General features: G+C 35.1%; 1 protein-coding gene across 3 annotated transcripts in view; it reads left to right on the top strand.

The window, feature by feature from the left end:
* Positions 1 to 20,072, top strand: part of CAMKMT (calmodulin-lysine N-methyltransferase) — a 309,341-nt gene that overhangs the window by 130,887 nt on the left and 158,382 nt on the right. The window lies entirely within an intron of this gene.

Genomic DNA, 20,072 nt, shown 5'->3' with positions numbered 1-20,072 from the left:
TCGAGCTGTTTGCGGAAAGGCCAGTTAATCAAATAAAGACCTGGGTGTTAGAACACTTCCATGTTGCCTACTAACCAAAATTCAGGGTCAAGAACCTTATTAGGAAAGAGGTTCCTAGAAGGAAAGCTCAATTAATTGAGACATTGGAGAGATTGGACTAAGTAGCAAAATCTACCTATTTGTATGCTAGCTAGTAAAAAAGGAACAAATCTGAGGTGGAGACAAGAGCTTCCCCAGGACAGCAGCTGCTGGGCTGCTGTGCTCTGAAAACATCAAGCAGAACTTTGGGTGCCTGCGTGTCGGCATTCCTCTGCTCTCAGCAAATGAAATCCACTGACTAGCCCAGAACTTACTACAAGGGTGGGGTTTTATGTTGCCGAGGCAGTAGTCTAGGTTGTGAAACAAACAAACAAAAAAAAATAGTCTTTCAGTGGTTCTATATTTGCTTTTTTTTTGAGAATTTAAGTGTTTAAAAAAATCCAGTGTTTAAAAGCTGAGAAATGAAGCGATTCCGTTTGATTATTAGATGTCACCTCAGCATTTCAGGTTTCTGTATTAAAGTACTATTTTTGTTTATCTACACATATATTGTGTTTTTTACCACAGGACTCTCTCATTCAGTGTACATACTAACAGAGATCAGTGAATAAGCAGCTATTCATGTTTTCTGTTATTCTTATTGGCCAATATGTGACCCACATGTGGTGCTCACATTCAATCATTACATTGAATTTAAAACTATTAATTTCTCCATAGGCTTTCTTTCCATTGTGGCTATCATTAGCATCTGAATGCCACACAAACCGTAATTAATTAATTTTCACAAAGCCCCTGTGAGGTGAGATGACATTATTAAAAGAGGAATAAGCCTGAGAAAAGTGCCAGCCTATATTTTGAATGCCCAAGTTGACGTGTCTAAGGTGTGTTTTTTTAAGCTACTTAGTGTTCCACAACACTTTATTTGTTCTTTTTCTAGCTTCCCCTTATTTGGCTAAAAGTGCCAAATGACTTCGAAAATCAGGCCACAGATAGGTACTTTATGAATAACGGTTATTAGTTGTGAAGCAGAACATTAAGTAATATAATTTACCAACTGTCATTATCACTCAGGCACCGATACCATCCACTGTTCAAAAATGGCATCTAGCTACCTTGATCTTACATTTTCTTATTATAGTTTCCTTCGTCAGTAACTACACACCATTGAACTTCTTCAGAAAGAGATCCCGTGGACATTAGTGATCCTCTGCAGAGACCCTTGATGAGTCCCCAGGGCATAAATAAGTTCCCCAGTGTTGTGCTATGTTAGAAGCCTAATACAGTTCTAGATTTCCAACGTGAAAAAGAAAACACTGATTAATTAACAGCATGAAAATGGTATGTGTTTAGCTGATTAAATATCTGTTCTATCTGTTTAACTATTAAATATTAAAACCTGTTTAATTATTAAATATCTGTTAATTGTTAAATATCAACAGTTTCTCAAAGACAGGAGCCATGTTGGCCGCTTCTGGCTGCTAGAAATAGATGTGTGGGGTGGAAAAGCTCAACACAACAGGAATGTTTATACAGATCTTTTGTTTCTTTCCCATAGCAGTCTTCAGATGCCTCATACTCCTTCCCTCTCAGATAATTAAAGGGTCGTTCAGAAAAGAGATTTTTTTGGTGTAGGCAATTTTGGGTAGTTGGAAAAAGTGAAGAGATTCTCTGGTGTCTCCTGCTGAAACCCCAGCAGAACAAGTCCAGTTGACTGCACCCACTGAATTGGCTTGTAAGTGGCAAGGGTTACTGAACGGACCTTTCTGTACAGTCCCTGGTAGAGTCTAATGTATGGGGGGGTTAGGGTATTCTGTGGACAATGCATATGTTTTATTATGTATAATAAATGCCTTCTTCTTAATTATCCCCTATAGAACTTGTAACAGTAAGATGTGAACATATCTCAAACATTCTTTTTCTCAAAAGACTTCACAACAAGAGATTGTTTTGATTGTCACTTGCCTTTATGTATGCCTTAGTTTTGGGGTTTGGTGGGCTGAATTGGGTTTGCTGGGATTTTACTACTAAAAAAAAAAATTAGTCTTTGTAGTTGACAATTTTTTGATGTGCTGTTGCATGGGCATCTTCTACCCACACCTCAGGCATTGTCCTTACTAGAGTGCATTCAGTGTTTCTGGACAGGCAAGCCGGACAGGCAAGCTCAGAGCCTGTAGCCTTGTTGTTAAAAAGAAGTGTCTTAGCTGACAGCAAAGCACTGTACAGCATGATACCTACCTGTTGGGCCCCTTCAGGAAGAGGTAGGAGAGAAACCTTGCGAAACTGCAGAAGCACTTTACTTTTCACACATAGACATTACTGAGTCTGATGTTCCCGGCAGGGGATTTATTTATGGTAATTGTTTGTTGTCCGATAGTGTAAGTTAGTGAATTCAGACTTCTTTTCAGATACTGAATTAGCTTTACCTAACGTGTAATCCTTGTTTTATGTTCGTCTAGCCTCAGCATCCATAGACTAGTATTTTACTTTCTTAGAAGTAATAACTAAATGACAGTATAAACCCCATTCAGATCTTTTCCAGAATTGCTGTTTTGTTTTTTTTTTTAAACAATTCAGAGAATTTAGGGATGTATATTTATTTAAATTTAATTGAAGACACAGATCCATATCTCCTAGCCGCTTTGAAATGTCATGTCATCCTCTAGCTGCTTTTTTACATCTTCAAATGGATGCATAAATGACACGAGATTAAACAAAGCATGACAATCAAGAGATGTACTGCTTACCTCATGTATCTTGAATTTACTGCTTTGAGGGCTCGGATTTTCTAAGAGATTGATAACCCCTTCTAAACAGGCACTGATGGTTCAGTTAGTCAAATTTACTTACATGTGACTTCTCCTTCAGTGGTTTATGAAGTACTGCACCTTTAATTGTTTACTGATTGTTTACAAAATTGTTTACAAAAGACTCCTCCTGTTTTTTGTAAGACATCCAGGTAAGGTATCTCTACTAAAACTTGATCATTAATAAATCTAACAGAAAAACAGATGGTTCCATGTGACATAATAGGAAACTTCTGTGCAGTTTGAAACAACAGGGCTATCCACTTTTGACTGCAGTACTCCCTATAGAGTAAACAAAAAGAATATTTATCAAAATGTATGATTATCAACTGTTTCTAAATGTGTAAAATTTGATTTAAGGTACTTGCAGTAGTTCTGCCTTACAAGTGCAGAACATACGAACTATTTAAAATGAACACATGAATAAAGGTGCACTCATGGGTCTTTACTGAAAGCAGTGCAATTTGCCTATAGTTTTTCATTTGGAGTCTTTGTAAAGCGCTGATTGGTCATAGCCTCTGATAAAGTGGATCTGCAGTTCAAGAAAATTTCTTGGAGGGGAAGATGTTTATACTTCAAATTTTAAATTGCATTTCCTGGTAACATGAATATTTGTGTTCCGGCATAAGCAAATAGGCAGAAACAAATATGATTACTGGACTGTTACTAAAGCAGAGCTGTATGCTATTAGCAGGCAGAAAATTTCAGAAAAATAAAGCATATAAGGGAGACTAAAGTGAAAGTTACATGTGGGTGGTGAAAGGCCTTTCTGGATGAGGCCTCTCTGATTCTAAGAAAAGCAATGATTCAAATTTAACTACAGCACTGTACTATAGCTAAAATGTTTCTTTTAATCTTATTTTAGCTTTCTGGCATGTAATATTTATATATAGTTGTAGCAGTTAAACTCATTTTAATGGATGAATTTTTATTTAAAAGTAAAGAAAGATGTTCTGTGCTGCAAGCAGCAGGTGTGTTTTTAATCTTTAATAGGTCACCTTCCTCAGCGCAAGCAGGCAAGCTGTTATTGATCAAAGAGGTTTTGTTGGGTAGCTCTCAGATTATTGAGTGACAAACTTTATTGAATTTGACTTAACAGAAGTCAGAAGACAGCTGAAGCATAAGAGCTTGCACTACCATCAGAGTCATTTTACGACAGCCAGGGAGCAAAGCTCAGAGATGGATACTGAGCTCTTTGCTGGCCCTTGGAGATTAACTGAACAGCCTTCCTACCAATTCCCAAGCCTGTCAGCAGAACCAATTAGATTTTCAACCAGTAGACAAGAAGGGTGGCACTTGGGGACCTTTTTGCTTTAGGTCGAAGGCTTTTCAGACTGCGATGAGATGACATTGATGATGACACGTTGAGCATTGGTTGGTTTTAAGACAAGTTAAATTAGCAGTCTTGAAATGATTCCAACTGTCTCCTGACTTCTCACTGTTGCCATATTCAGTGGATCCTGTCAGGAGCAGGTTGATGACTTAATAGTCTTTCTTGAGTGGATTTGAGCACTTTAGCTGTGTGTTTATGTGTAGTTGTCATCCTTAAAATATTCATACAAAGGTTTGAAATATTTATTTGAAGGAGCCTTCTGCAGAGTTCAGCAGTACGGCTCTCAGTGATTCTGCCTACTTTTTCTCTCTCGCTCTTTTTTTTTTTTTTTTTTTTTTTTCTGTTCTAAACAGTTGTTGCTAAAAAATGTCTTTAACTATGATCTGTATGAAGTGACATTGTTTCTTGTGGCTATTGATAACATAAAGCACTTAGGAAGTTTAAGAATTTATTCAGCGTTTGATTTCCAAAGCTCCGGATGGCAAGTTCCAGTCCCACCTGTACAAACATTACAATGGTTTTGAGACCATTTCAGGTTAGGAAAGGTGTATTCATCTTGTACAGTCTTGTAATCTTTGATTCTAATCCAAATGGGTTGTGATAGATGTGGAAAAAGTGGAAGAGGAGAAAGGGATAGGAATTAAGATGAAGTCTGCCATAATTAAATTGCCCTAGGCTATTGAAGCAAGTGAGCAGGATATCATGATGAGGCTGTTCTTTTAAAACCATGTGATACTTTAAAGAATTTTGCCGTAGTGGATTGGTTGCTAGTCTGTTGTAAAACGAGCTAAAGAAATAAAAGTGAAGTAAGCTAGCTGACTTTAAATTTGTACCTTAATGTAAACAAAATCCTAACTGTTACTAGAAATAAATAGAAGCTGTCAACATGTAGGTGTTAAAATTACTATGCCAGTAACTTTTAATATTTGTTAATATTAACTACTTAGCATTTAAAGGTTATGGCTAGAATTTTCCCTTCTAAATACCTAAGGTTAAACTGTTACATGTAAATCCCTGTTTATTCACCAAATTAGGTACTTAACCTGTATTTAGATCCTGATGTCAAGCATTCATTTGGAAAATGTTGGTGCTATTTAAAATAGCAAATAATTTAAAATTCAATCAACTACTATTTTCTCTCAGTAAGAACTCTTCATCTTTTTTAAGGATGGTGATTTAAAAAAAAAAGACATGAGCAATTACCTGTAGTTTTTAGACATTATTCTAAGAACCACAAGCAGGATAACACACTCAAGATTGACTGCCATTTGAAGTATATCAACTAATACTCCAAGCAACAATATTATTTTTCTACAGGAAATATTTCAACTAAAAAGAGATTGTACCTATATCGAGGGGGGGAAGCCAGCAAAGGATTTGGAACATCTATCTACTATGGTAAAATCAGATTTCAGTTTTTCATCTTTCAGAGCGATAGTATTTTCAATTAGTATCATCCATTCTTTGTCCTAATCTGATATTTAAAGTATTTTATGCCATGCTCTAATAAGCTTTAAAGCAAAAATTGATGCAACCATAATCAAAGGCAGGCAGCCCACAATGAGTACAGTTTTGAAGATCAGTGACTTGCATAATGGTCATGAGGCAAAGCACATACCTTCATTTTCCTGTTTTAAACAGCTTTAAATTAGTTGTAAATCTTTAAAATGAAAGCTGATATGAAGATCATTTACCTAATCTGCAGTAAGAGTTCTGTGTATGTAAGGTATTTCCCAGTTTAGTGGATAAATAACAGGTATTACGGGCAAAAAAAAGCAAATATTTAGCAGAGATTCTGGCCTCTAGAAAAAAAGCAAGGAATAATCTTTTGAATGCCTTCAGTCACTTCCATAAAATAATTTAAAGATTTATTTCGGGGGGCTGGGTATAGATGTGCATTCCCTCTCAGGCCATTTTAACAGAAGCGTATTATTTTTAATGGAAGTTTTGGTTTTGAGGAGAGGAGCTGCTGCATTTTGGACCGATTCAAGTATTCATAAGAAGCCAGAATATTAGTTATAAATAAGTAAATTGCACATATATAACATTTTACAAGCACTACTGTCTCCAAATTATGAAGACAAATGTGGGATCAGAGGATTGAATTGACTGAGCCAATGTCACATGTCAGTGACAGTGCTAAGAGCACTTGGTTGTTCTGTCTGTTATCTGGGGCTCTGCTTTCTGGACTGTGCTGCCTTCCACTATGGTCAAATTTTCTTGGAACTTTTGTGGTCAGTCAGTTCAACTCCCTGTTTAAACCTCTAGGACTAGGAATTTCCTGAGTTTCATTTGAAGAAAATCAAAGCATCTTCAAAAATGCTAATGAAAATTTAATTGATATACAAACCACCAAAATAACTGGCAGTTACTGTCTCACTATTAACCAATTCACATTTGATTTTTTTGTCACTTTCAACTTCCAGACAATTAATCTTGCTAAAATTTTGCCTTTTCAATTGAAGACCTCTGTTAACAGCTTTTTCCCCATGAAGGTGCTGTACATTCTCAGTGGGCCCAGGATGTCAGGAGAAATATATGCTCTCAATAGTAATTTCTGTTTTGAGACCATAGTTGTTTGTGCCATGCTGAATTTCTGTCAGTATAATTTTAGAATCCAAATATTTGTTGCTTTACAGAAGCTTCATCAGCACAGTCTTTATCTACTATAAACCTATATTGACTGGAATTAATTATATTGTCCTCCTTTAACTTCTTATTAAAGTCTTGTAATGGCCATTCCATTACTTTGTGCAGTATCAAGTTGTAAGAGCTACCTGGGTTATTTCATTTGCCATTTGCTGAATACCGGTGTAGTACAGGTTTTCATTCAGTCTTCTAGAACTTCTCTGAAGTTCTGAGATATGTTAAAAATCATCATTAATTATGCAAGAGACTGCTAGGCTATCATAAAACTCTTAGCTACAAGTTAGCCGTAGGTATACTGATTGAAAAATATATGACTGTAGTAGCTGTTGTTGAGTATCTTCCTGAGATAGTGGTGGAAAGGAACTATATCCTGATCACTTGATCAGAGCAAGTTATCCTGCTTTATTTCCCAAATGCAGAAAATAATTATTTATTGAACTTGCCAACCTCTTCTGCATGATTTGTGATGAATACGATTTATAGATCCTCTCTTGTTCCTAGTATGTCTTGAAACTCATTTAAATGATCCTTAAATCTTCCATCAGTCGATTTCTTTTTGCATCTATTTGCTTCTCACATAAACTTGATACATCTCCTAGCTTCAGTATCTTCTTCTCTATAATATTAGATTTTTTCAACCATTTTTAAAATCTATTGTAGACTTTTCGTAGATTTGGAAAAATGGTTTTATGGGCATTAGAAACAAGAATTCTAAACAGCTTTCCTTTCCTGTGAGCATTTGTGTGTTCAAAGTCTTTTCTTACTCTGAGTTATCTTAGAATTATTTTCACATTATGAAATTGGTCTTTCAAAAACATCAAAACTGTATTTTTGGGGTTTGTATGCCATCTTTTTTGTAACAAATGTATTGATTTGCTCATGATAGTTTGACTAAACTCTCTGATTTTTTGTTATGCAAGCAATCTCTATCATTCAAGATGAGGTTTAATGTGTTATTTCCTTATGTTGACTCTTAATGATTTTTCAATTAAGACATTTTAATATGGTTTTAGAAATTCCATGGATTTTTAGAACTAGTAGTTTCATATTGTTGACACATGTCACGATGTCAATCCCTAATGAGAAGATAATTTTTTTCCCCTTCACCTTAGTTCTAGGAGCTTATAGGGGTTAGTTATCCTGTCTGTTGCACACAATGGTAAGGAACCATTAGGCCTTTGATCCATACTGTTTATTATCCATGACTGGATCATTTACCTCCAGCTTGGCAGTGATGTAAGTAATGCTGGATTTTATTTCAAAGGAAAACCCATACCTGTTATTCATGGAACATCACTAATCTAAAAAGATTGAGCATAACATACAGAATAGCAGTGTAGTAATAAATCAGAAATCACAGTTTTCTGACTGTGGATTTTTATGTAAACAGGTAACAGTGGACCAGGAACACACTTGAGTGTTCCGGCGGGCAGGTTGGTTTGGTTCTGGGAGGCTATCGTAAGAGACATCTGCAAGGGAAAGGAATGAGCATGTTATCAGAAAAACACTATAAGTTCAGAGATCAAAGTCCTCATCAACTGTTCATTAAGAGTAATAATTCTTTCATTTGTAATGAGTGCTAAGATTGTGTATCTTCTTCCCAGGCATTCCTGTCTATTTAAAGTTTTCCTTACTTGTTTGTATCCATTTATGTTTATTGGAGGAAATAACTGATATTAAGTATGTGCATTTCTTAAAAGTGGAGGATATACTGGTATCCTCTTGCATATTAACTTTTTGAAGCTTGAGCTGTATCATGTGAAGGGAGGAAATAAAGGCCAGTATCGTTCTTCTTTGGTTCACTTCAATTGTAAATATGACCTTTCAACAACTTTTAATCTGCTTTAACACTTTAACACTTGTGACTAGTAACCAAAGCGTTAGACAGCCACTTGTGTTCTACTTGTTTTATCACCGCACTACAGTAGCAATCAAGAAGAGAGAACTGACACATTTATGGCCTGTGGCAAAAGCTAAGCAATTAGGAGAATCAGTACTGGATTACATCATCTTAAAGCAGATTTGTTGTGAGTGAACTAAGTTAACTTTCACACCCTGGATATCACAACCGTTTTAATCTTTTAGTAACATCTTGTGTAAAAATTAATCATAAACTTGGCTGGATTATTTTTGACATCCAGGAAGACATAGTGGAAAGCCATTCTTGTGTAGGTTTTTGATATGTGGAGGATATGTCATAAATCTTCTGAAACAATATACTTCCATTTTGTTTCACTGTTTGCACAGTTTAATCACAGTGGCCTCAGTAAATGAGCATGGAATTAAAATTCTCTGTATATTATTAAAATATCTGTTACTTAAAAAGAGAACTATGAATTTGGTATTGCTTCTCAAATTTAAAAAAAAAAAAAAAAAAAAAAAAAAGCCCTGCTCCTTAGCTCCAGGAACATTTAGCTTCAGGAGACAGAGGAAGGGGTTGCATCATACAGAAAATTGTTTATGTCCCTTATTATGTAGAAAATTTGTTTTCATTTCAAAGTTAAAAACACTGGCTTGTGGTTTTTCTCCTCTACTTTTGTTAATTTGTGCTGCATAGCTGTATAAAATGCAGCATAAATAATTGGCCAAGACAATTTTGTTGACAGGGAAGTTCTTTACCAGAGTAAAGGTGATGTATGTCATCAGGGTGCCCTCTCTGTCACCTCATATGCTCATATCAGGGACATTACTAATTTGGCAGGCAAAACTCTTCCACATCTATCCTCCTTTGGGGCTGGATGATTGCCCTGAATTCCTGTCTGTATGAGTTGGCATTAGCTTAGTCTAACTACTGAGTTTACATCAGTGTTATCTAAGCCTGGCAATACGCTGTTAATTCTGTGAGCATAGAGAAATCACTTTTAAATCTCTATATCATATGCACTTTTAATATGCATTTCTAGAAGATTTATTTGTTTCAGTCATGCTTATATAGCATTTCAGAAAGATTGCTAAGGTAAATTGAGAGGTTTGTATGTAAATTTTTAGTGTATGTAAGAAAAATAGCATATTTATATTTATATAGATATGTATATTATACTATGCATATTATTTGGATTACATTGCTATTTTCTGATCACTGATAAAATATGGGCTATATGCCAGAACAACAACTTAAGGTAAGGCCCAATGGTGGATGATTAAGGCTACGAGCTGATAGTGGTGTGGCCTTCCATTTAGTGCATAGAAAAGTTCTTGACCCAAGTGGATTTTTGTCTATAGGCAACTAGCTTTCTCTGAAGTGTTCAATTGATTTCTGAAAATTATCCACAAATAGGTAAATCTAGGAGATTATCTAGAAGCATCTTATTCTGTTTTCACATTAACAGTAACTGTAAAGGTGTTGTCAATACTTGACACAAATACTAAAAATACTATCCAAATTGCCAGACAGGACAGTTTTTTAACACAATAAATTGCTGTTGTTCCCACTCTTTTCCCAAAAAAAGGGGTATGCGTATACTTGCATATATTTGCTAGAAGAAAAGTACACTACTTTTTGGACTACTGGCTTCCCTGAGACAGTTTACCAGAAGATGATATAGTTAAGCAAATATTTGTGCATACCAAAGATTTTTTTCAGTAGGGTTATTAATGTCAACAAAGGCTTCTGCTTAGGAGGCATGAGTTTAAGTAACTTGTAGACTTGGTTTACATCTTTCAGTCCTGTAAGCTTAGTGCAAAATGTTGTGGAATACAACAGTAAAATCATAAAGCGTCTGTTGGGAAAAGGGCAAGGAATTAGATTCTGATCCCTACTTAAAACTGGTAAATTACAAAGCTGGTGTTTATGAGACAACAATTTGCAACCCGTTGACATTGTTTAAAAGAAGATTAAAAATGAAGGTGTAAAATGGTATTAAAGGAGCTACGTAGTTCTGTATTTGTAGGGAAGCAAGTATGTCAATGTATAATTATTAACAGATCATTTGGGATCATGGAACGGCCATTTCTTCATGAGATGGATGGAAATAAATGGTTGAAAATAGCTGTGGAGTGATGCAAGTTGTGCGTTGTTTACCTGAAGTTGTCAAATATGTAGGAAGAGGGTTTTTTTTACTTTGGGGGCTCGGCATGAATTTCAAAGAGTTATAATAGAGGAAGTGGGCAGGTGTTGTTTCCCCTGGAGTAATGATGAAAGAATAAGTACTAGAAGTTTTTCCTGGCTAAGGATAAATAAGGTAACAAAGTAGTTTCAGGATTTAAAGATCATAACTTTAAAATATCAGTGCGTGGTGATGCTTGCAACGCATAGAGTCCGGTAAGGAATATGAGTGCACATCCAAAGTCTGTAGTAGGAGCACCAAAACAGTAAAGAAAATCAGGGAAACAGACTGCACAACAGGCAGCAGCACGAAGACCTGGAGACAGAGCATCGATCTAGTTCTGAAGAGTCAGGCTTAAACACATGGAGCCTACATTCCTTTTGTATAGGGAGTGGTATGCACGGCAAGGTAAAACCATTCCATAGCAGCTCCTCACTTGAATTTGTACATTGCTCCTCATCAGTCAGCCTTTGCATCAGGCTGGCCAGTGTTTTTGCTCTAAAGCAAGGTATTTTGTGGGCTTTCTGCCCTGGGTAGTTTTCCTCTTATCCCCTTACCTTTATATCAAGAGGGATTTAACAAAAGCTATCCCCTTAAGTATTGCTGGAGAAGGTTCTACTTTAATTGCAGCAGTTTACAGTTAAATGCATAGACAACCATATCCTGTAAATGCTTCACACAGAAGAAAACACCAGTCTTTATTTCATGCTGTATTTATTTTGCCCTTTTAAATGTCTGGAGTGAAGGCATTATACGGTCATGATACACTGAAATAGAGTGATAAATTCCTGAATAAGGCCTTAAGTTTTCTTTGGCATGCACAGGTAGTATTTGATCCTTGTAAGCAATCAAGTAACTCTTTAGGAAGTCCGATGTACTAATAAAACATTTGTATAATAGTAAAATATGTTGTATGGTCACTGATGGCCTAAGTAGCATGGAAGTTATTAGCCACAAAAGCAAGCAAGCTACTTTTCTGGCAACAGCTGGTGCAGCTGTGCTGGAATGGGCAGAAATGGCATTTCTCTTCACTGCCATACAAAAGCCTTCTCACTATTTGCAGTTTTTCTATCTTGTCATTCTGTATTAATATCAATCATCAGTAAAATACAGAGGTGTCAGCTTATACTCAGGCTTATGTAAAAAGGTGTTACCATTAAAGTGTCATAAAGCTGTTCAAAACCACAAATATTTCTGGACCATATCAATCTTATGAACGGCTAATGCAAAATTGCTAAACAGAAAACGTTTTCCAGTGAACAAACAAACTGCAGCAAAACCAAATCTTTTGGGGCAATGTAACTTTTCTGTATTCAGTTGTGGTTTAAATAAGGAACAATTAAATTGCCTACAGGCTTCCCACTTTAAGAACAATTTCAGAGGTATATAAATTCAATTGCATTGCCTCTTCCTATAAGTGACAGCCTCTGGAGCTATTTTCCACGCTTGGCCATACCTTCACAAGGACTCTTTAATATCAGGAGGAGAAAGTCATTCCAATTTGGGTAAGGCTGATGTATCAGCCTGGAGAGAGAAAATATGTCTTCACAGAGAATTACATTCAAGTAAGTTTCCAGGATCAGGGGTTTTGAAGACAAGGGGTGTAAGATGTTTCCAGAGGATAGCTAGCCAAAGTCAGATCACTAAACTCTGTTAAACTTCTAAAGACAGAAATAATATTTCTTTCACTCAACAGACAAAATGCTTCCACAGCAACCTTGGGAGGGAGCTTACACAGAGTCTACATCAACACTAGGGATATATTGGTCACATACCCTGTGTCCACACTACTGGAATGAGTAATCATTCTGTTGGTAAAACATGTACTTTTCTAAGCCCTTTCAGTAGTCTTGGTGCGTCTGAAAATTAAGCCAGTGAAAACTTACAAATCCCCAAACCATACCGTCCTCTCAGCCAAAAGTTAATAACCAATAAAATTTAAGCAACTTGAATGCAAGTCAAAATTTTGGGTATTCATATCTGACATCACTTGATATATCCTATTATTCTCTGAAATGCCTTGCTTAGGCTTTGTGTGTCTCCCTTGAAATGTCAGTACTTTTGTTATGGGGAATGATATATCCATTTACTCTTGCAGCAATTCTGTTGTGGTTGTAGTATAACTAATACCTTCCCAAAGAAATCAGCTCTTATCTGCCTTCTCTCTGGAACTTGGTGAAGATATCATAGTCTGTAGGAAATAAGGTTAGAAGTGAGCTCCAAAGGTCATCTAATCTATCCCCATTACCTCAATATCACCTCCAGGGAATATGGCAATGGCATCTACTCCTTTTTTATATTGTAATTCTTCCCTGCTTCATGACTTACTGCTGACAGAAAAAGCTTTTTAAAAAAAAATAAATGCAGGTGTTATATTCCTGGAACTTTGGGGTTTTTTTTTTTGGAGGGGAAAATAAAAAATGTTACTTGTTATCAGTCTGTGGCACAAAGAAGGATTTCTGGATCATGTGCTAATTTGACCAGTCTAGTCTATTCTCAGTGGTATTTCTGAAGGAGAGCAATCTAAACAGGGAGGAAGCTCTAAATGTAGAACTCAGGATTTCTTCATCAAAATGGAATTCTCTGAGGAAAATGTTCATTTTGGTGCGTTTTCTTGTATGGAGGAAAGAAAAAAAACTTCTGTTTAATTATATGTCACGAAGTCTCCTTTGAAAATTTTTGACATTTCAGAATTTGATCTTCAAAACCAACCTTTACTTAGAAATTTAACTTTATAAACAAAAAATAAAGATTAAAATAACTATTGCATGGTTTAAAATATTTAAATAAAGTATTTCCTTTAGGTGAATTCCTTTAGTTGTTGTTTTCTTTCTTTAGATTGTCAATGTGTGACAATTTTAGACTAGGATCTAGACTGGAATGTTTTCCATAGTCTGAAAAATATCCAAAGGCTGACAGAGAATTTAAAGTGGAAAAGATCACTGGTACACTAGAGAACTTGAAGAAAATGCTGTTTCCTGATGGTTCTGTCCAGATAATAATCTGTCAAAGTCACTTGTCATGTCTGCTTTTCATTTCTATATACTTTGATTTAGATGTCTTACACCAGATGCATGCAACTTGAGACACCTTGGATTTGATTTTGAGCTTTACTGGGTACCTATTCATGAGGAAATACTTACATATATGTGTATCAAAATATAGGCATCTAAGAATTTAGATACTTCTGAAAATTTAGTTCTTAAACAGAAGATGCAAAACAGACTTTCATATGCAGAAGCAGATTTTTCATTCTCAAATATATGTATTTTTTTCATTTTCAAATATATGTAATTTTTTCATTCTGAAATATGTATTTGGATGCTGTTTTCTTCTGTCTTTACCTTCATAGTTTCAGGCTTTAAAAGATTGTTAAGATCATTGACAATCTATCTCAAGAAGAGATAAACATCCACAAAGCTTTGAAAATCTGATCCTATAGAGCCGTGGTATATCCCTCTCTCATCTCCCACTCTGATCTATTGAAATACCACCCTTAAGTGAACCTGAAATGAGGATATTGTAATTCCTCCGACATTCCTGAGAAATTAATTTGATCCATAATGTGGTTTTGTTTGAAAATTTGCAAAGGAAATTAACTTTAGTAAGTGCATCAGGAAGGTGTCATTGACCTCGGTTTCTAGATCAATCTGAAACCAGTATATCACAACTCAAAAGGCTTCTTATAATAGCTAAATGTCTTTGTTGCACACTGAAAAGCACAGAGTATGAAAATTGCATGTTTTATTTTGTTGGTATTTTGAATTAGAACTTGATGGCCTTTCTTTTGAAGTAGTTAAAATATTATCTTGCTGTAATTCCATATGCACTAAGATTGAATGAGAAAGTTGTGTGGTGTCACTTTGTACAATTGCCTTTTAATCTCATTTCTTTCTTGGCAAGTAAATACAATTTCTAAATGTAATTGGTGTAATTATATGCACTGAACAACTTTATGTTGAGCTTCATGTTATATCACATTTTCCCTTTAAATAGTTGATTCTAATTGTATATTGTAGTCTTTAAAAATCATTGCTTGATTCCTTCTCTGGTAGAGGAGGTTGACTGTTATTGAACTCTCAGTTGTATCTTCTAATATAGTCAGAAAACACTGTTTTCTACACTGGTATTCTTGTATCTGTTTTGTATTAAAAGGGAATATGTCTGTGGTTAGTGTTCAGATATCTGAAAAGGTAACAATCAAAATTTTGCAAATATTTCCAATAAATGCACACAATTGTTGTTAGCATGCAATTGCTTAACTTAAAAAGCCTGTCCTAAGGTTAAAAAAGCCCCTACCAAACACTGACACTTTTGATCTTTAATAATTGAGGTACAGGGCTTGTAAATTGTACCTGCTTCTAGATGGAGGAGAGACATGTTTACACATTATCCCACTAGCATTGTCCCACTAGATCGTAGGCAGGTGGAGAAAAGTCAGCCTTCATCAGCTTCTGTAACAGTAGTTGTACTATAGGGCTGCCTTCTTTCATTTTTCTTTTGGTGATTTCATAGAAAATACTAAGGTAAAGCATTATAATGGACAATATCCTTCTAAGGTTGTATTTCTTTACAGAATATATGTAAAAAAAATATTTACCTTGATCCCTCCTACTTTCTTCTGTGCTCTTATATTTTTGTGCCATAGTCTCTTTTCATAACCATTATGGAAATTTTGATATTTAGCATAAGCTGTTCATCAGAACATACCTCATAGATTTCCCTTTTATGAGGTGATGTATAATTAATTTTTCAAATTTTCAACAAAATTTATGCTTTTTGTATTCCACTGACTCTTTGTGATTATTTGATTTATTGTTATGTGAAATATTTAATGAAACAAAAACTTTTTCAAGTGTGTTAACCTTAAACCCCTCACTTAAATTAGTACTCTGGAGGCTTTATATTCTGTCTTCTTATCTCCACCTTCAGGTTTGCAGTTTCTGTTGAAAGTGTTTCTCATGAACTCTACATCTCTTTACAAAATACACCCTGGATTCTGAAGTGAGGGTACATTTTTACATCATTAAAATTATATGTAAGTGAAATTGTGCATCACTGTTGATTCTTTTAAGTCTTTGCAGTGCACAGATGCTATTCAGATACAATTGTGCTCCAGGATCTGGGTATCTAATGGTTGTGCCAAGTCAGAGAAAGGAAAAAAAAAAACAACTTAACCCTGTTGCCATTAGTAAGACCATTTTCTTGCACAAAGAACCAGGGAGATACTGAAACATATAGTCAATATCCTACTATAGCATACTGGTAGAGGAGATTCTACAGGTAATTCTTTTCAAGAGCGAAGTGTGTATGCAGTGCTGCTGGTGATATTTTCTTATGTGAGCTATTGGAAATAATAACCTACTGTGTATAATATAGAAAAATGACAACACTTTGTAAGTGCTTTCATGCTGTTTCCTAGTGACAACTTTTGCTCAGGGTTAAATGGATTTATTAGGTTCCATTAAAACAATTGTAAATCTGAAATTTCAGCAATTTTTATGTAATTTTTTTCATGAACCCTGGACTGAGTTTTCATACTCTGAATCACAAATGTTTCAAAGTTATCTTAGCAACATTGTTGAAAAATCATGTACATGTGCATTTTTAAAAGAATGAAGGCTGTGCCTTTGTTTTCTCTCAGTCTGTTAAATCAATATGCATGTCTTCTGTTTCTTCAACAATTAGCAGCAGCTGAAGGGTTTTGTCTGCCTTTTTTTCTGATAGTTTGTCTGCAGCAGCAGGAATGAGAAATCTTAAAACAATGGCAAGAGAAGGTAGAAATACCAGTGATACATCAGTCTAATACAATTTGTTTAAAACACTTTATATTAATCTCACTTAGGTTATTAATTGCAGATATATTAAGTAGATACTGAAGCAAATGATAGTACCATTTTAAGAACATCATTGTCACCTGTAGTTTTGCATAAGTCTTCAGTCACTATTTGATTTAGAAAGTGCTACCTAGAGGACAAAGAAACCACCCTAAAATTTCCACTTGTAGTTTGGCACACAAAAGTAGTAGTTCCACATTTCTGTTGCATAGATGTTGAGCAGTTTGACTTAAAGTGTAAAGATTAGTCTGTTAGGAATTTCAGTAGATTAGTAAAAGATACGATTACATTACTCGAGTATTTACTGAAGGTCTTATTAACAGAATAATGCCTCTTCCCTACACTTCATACTGAAGTCTTGTGTATAAAAGATTTTTAAAGGCTTGAAGATTCTCTTTTTCTGTTACTCTTCAGAACTGACATTTTCTCATTCAGCAAGAGCTGATGAATAATATTCTCCTACGGAGTATTCCATGGACAACTTCCTTCTTCCAAAATTGCTACTATCTCCTATTGCTCTCGGTGGGATTGAAGCCACAGTTGACCTCAGCAAAGATGCACTTCTGCAAAATGACTAATGCTTCCCATTGTTTCCAATATGAGTGGAACTGCTCTTCAATAGAATAATTGTCCCTGAAGCACAGAAAACAGCAAAAAAACTTTAGCCAGATTAACAGTGACTCTCTCAGAGATGCAGAATTAAGAGGTTAATTTTCCTTAAAAATTAGCTTTATTTCATGCAAATTTGCAAATACTGTTATATAAGAATTGTATGGAGTTGCAAGATAGGTAAAATTAAAAAGTTGTGGGAGATGTGGCTAAGTGCAGTGATACATTTAATTCTGACCATTTCTTGATTTTATAATTTTTATTCTTTAGTTTTTCTTTCCAGTGACTATAACAGACTTGTACTGGCTTTACCTTTCATCACCTTTTTACCTTACCTTTTCCATTATCTTTCATTTAATATAATAACTTGTTGAGGGAGTCATTAAAAAAAATAATAAGAGAGAGAGATGATGTTGAGGACAGCAAATTAGATGTCAGTCTTATTTATTCCGAAATGTAAGGAACAAATTATTATATACTACTGATATATACTATACTCATTACAATTACCATCAAATAAAACCAAAATGTAGCTCAATGACCTGAATTAGTTATTATAAATAAAATGAGGATAACTTAACCCACATTTTGTTTTATTAATAGATATGCGGTGTATTTGATTGTAGTTTGAGTCAGTAATATCTGTAGTTTGGGGATGTTTCAGTTACTGCTGTGAGACTTAGGAGTGTTTTGGGACTTAAAGTGGTCCTCCCTATTTTAGTTACTGACAGTAGCTTTTTCTTTTCCAACTTCTTTCAAGATTTACTGTATACCTGACAAATTGTAAGAACACAAAACAAAGTAATTATTACTAAAAAACATTAAGAACTAGTTAATAGCAGCGCTTATAAAGGGGGGAAATGCAATACAGCATAGAATATTACACTTTTTTGTATGTATTTATTACTGCTTTCAGATATCTGAAAATAGTGTTTGCTGCTGTTTCTCTTGACGTCAAACCATTTTTTGCTGGAGGCAACAGTGTCAGCAGAGCGTTTTGACCTTGTTTTCTTCTATTTTGCCCTTTTTCATGCCATTTGTTAGCATAAACAGGGAATAGACATATTTTTAAATGACAGTTACAAAATTAAGGCCATTTATTATTTTTAAAGAGAAAACCAGAAAGGATTCTTTTTTCTTTTAGCAGGATATTTTGCTAGTGAAACTTGTATTGATAACTTCAAAGCATATACAGTAATCTCAAAAGAGGACTATGGCATATCATCGCAACAGAAGAAATGTAAGAATTGTAAAAACAAGGAATAAAGAAGGAATGCTTGTATTCCCTGTCATTCTCATGAGTGCAACTTAATTGACTTCAGTAAACTCTTCCCTGGTTTTTAGTCATGAAAGATCAGAATTATCTCCCATCTGTTTAATTTCTTTGTTCACATTGGTGTTTTTTATGATTCTAACAACATAGTAGCATTAAGGTCTCATAGCCATAAAATAGCTCACCATCTGTAATTTGTGACCTCTTTTTGTATACAGTAAAAGAATAGCCATAAAATATCAAAATTACTTCACCAAGGATATTTAAATCTTTGGTTCATAGTTTGGAAGGGAAAGGGATGTCCCAGGCCGAGAAGTGTTTTGTTTTTCCTGTGCTGGGGTAATCTAAAAATCAGCCCCAAAAAGGAACAGAGGGCCAAAGTGTAGAACAGTAGTTTTTTCTATAATACAAACTCTTTCAAAAAGATTATAGTAGTCACTGACCACAGCATAACTACATCTAGCATTTGTTACAAAAAAAAAAAAAAAAAAAAAGGGAAAATTTGATGGATACTAAACTTCAGTAATAAATAGGACTGCTTGGGCAAGAAGATAGTAAGATTAAAGAGAGTAAGAACCTTGAAGATAGGCTCAGTTGTGTGCCTAAAATAAACAATAATAGTTTGCTGGGTTTTATGAAACATTCGTACCACTCAGCAGAATGGAACCAGGAGGCAAGAATAAGCAAATGCTATTAAATGGCAAGGAAGCTATTTCAACCATAAAGAAGTCCTTCAAACTTGTGAAGCTACCCCTGCTAAAACCAGTAGCTAGAAACATAAATTAGAGCAGGGTGAAAGTAAGAGGGGAACTGAAGAATCAGAATAAGTTTCTAAGGTGAAACTTAGGTAAAATCAATGCATGGGTTATAGGATACTTTTGAAAGAGTAAATGGATCTGATGGATTACCAGCAATAATGATGAGTATTTATGAGAAAATAATGTTGCTGAGAGACTGAACAAAGATGGAGGTATTAGGAAGATACTAAGTCATTAAGCCTAGGTGGTACATCTTCAAGAGTTTTTGGGGCAGGTGGTCTATGAAAGAATCAAGCTCCTAACAAAAAGAAATCTCTTCTTCAAAGTAGTCATAGCAGACTAGTGGATAGAAAAAGTTGTACCTTAATCTAATCCATTTCTTGGGCTTCTTGAAATGATCAGGAGGATTTCAGACAGAGGGTTTGCCTTTGTCCTTGCTCAGCTGGGTAAACCAGTAAGCAAAACAGAACACTTAACACCTGGAAGATCACATTATGATAGAGTCAAAACTTGCATGAGCTCTTGCAAGGAAAAGTGTATTCCACTGGTCTCTTAGCTATATTTGAATGTGAGAGTACAGGACCAGATGAAGTAGTGTTTAAGTATTCTTCATTAAAAGACTTCTTTAAAATAGATTATTTTCAAAAACTGTGTATAAATCCTGCTTGTGTGTTTCTCCTGGAGAAGTGTGTGTTCCTGTTAATTTGGTCAGAGTAGGGCAGCT

Source organism: Falco punctatus (genome assembly GCF_963210335.1).
Source record: "Falco punctatus genome assembly, chromosome: 12".
NCBI classification, from domain to species: domain Eukaryota; kingdom Metazoa; phylum Chordata; class Aves; order Falconiformes; family Falconidae; genus Falco; species Falco punctatus.
This window is presented reverse-complemented; position numbering and strand designations above follow the sequence as displayed.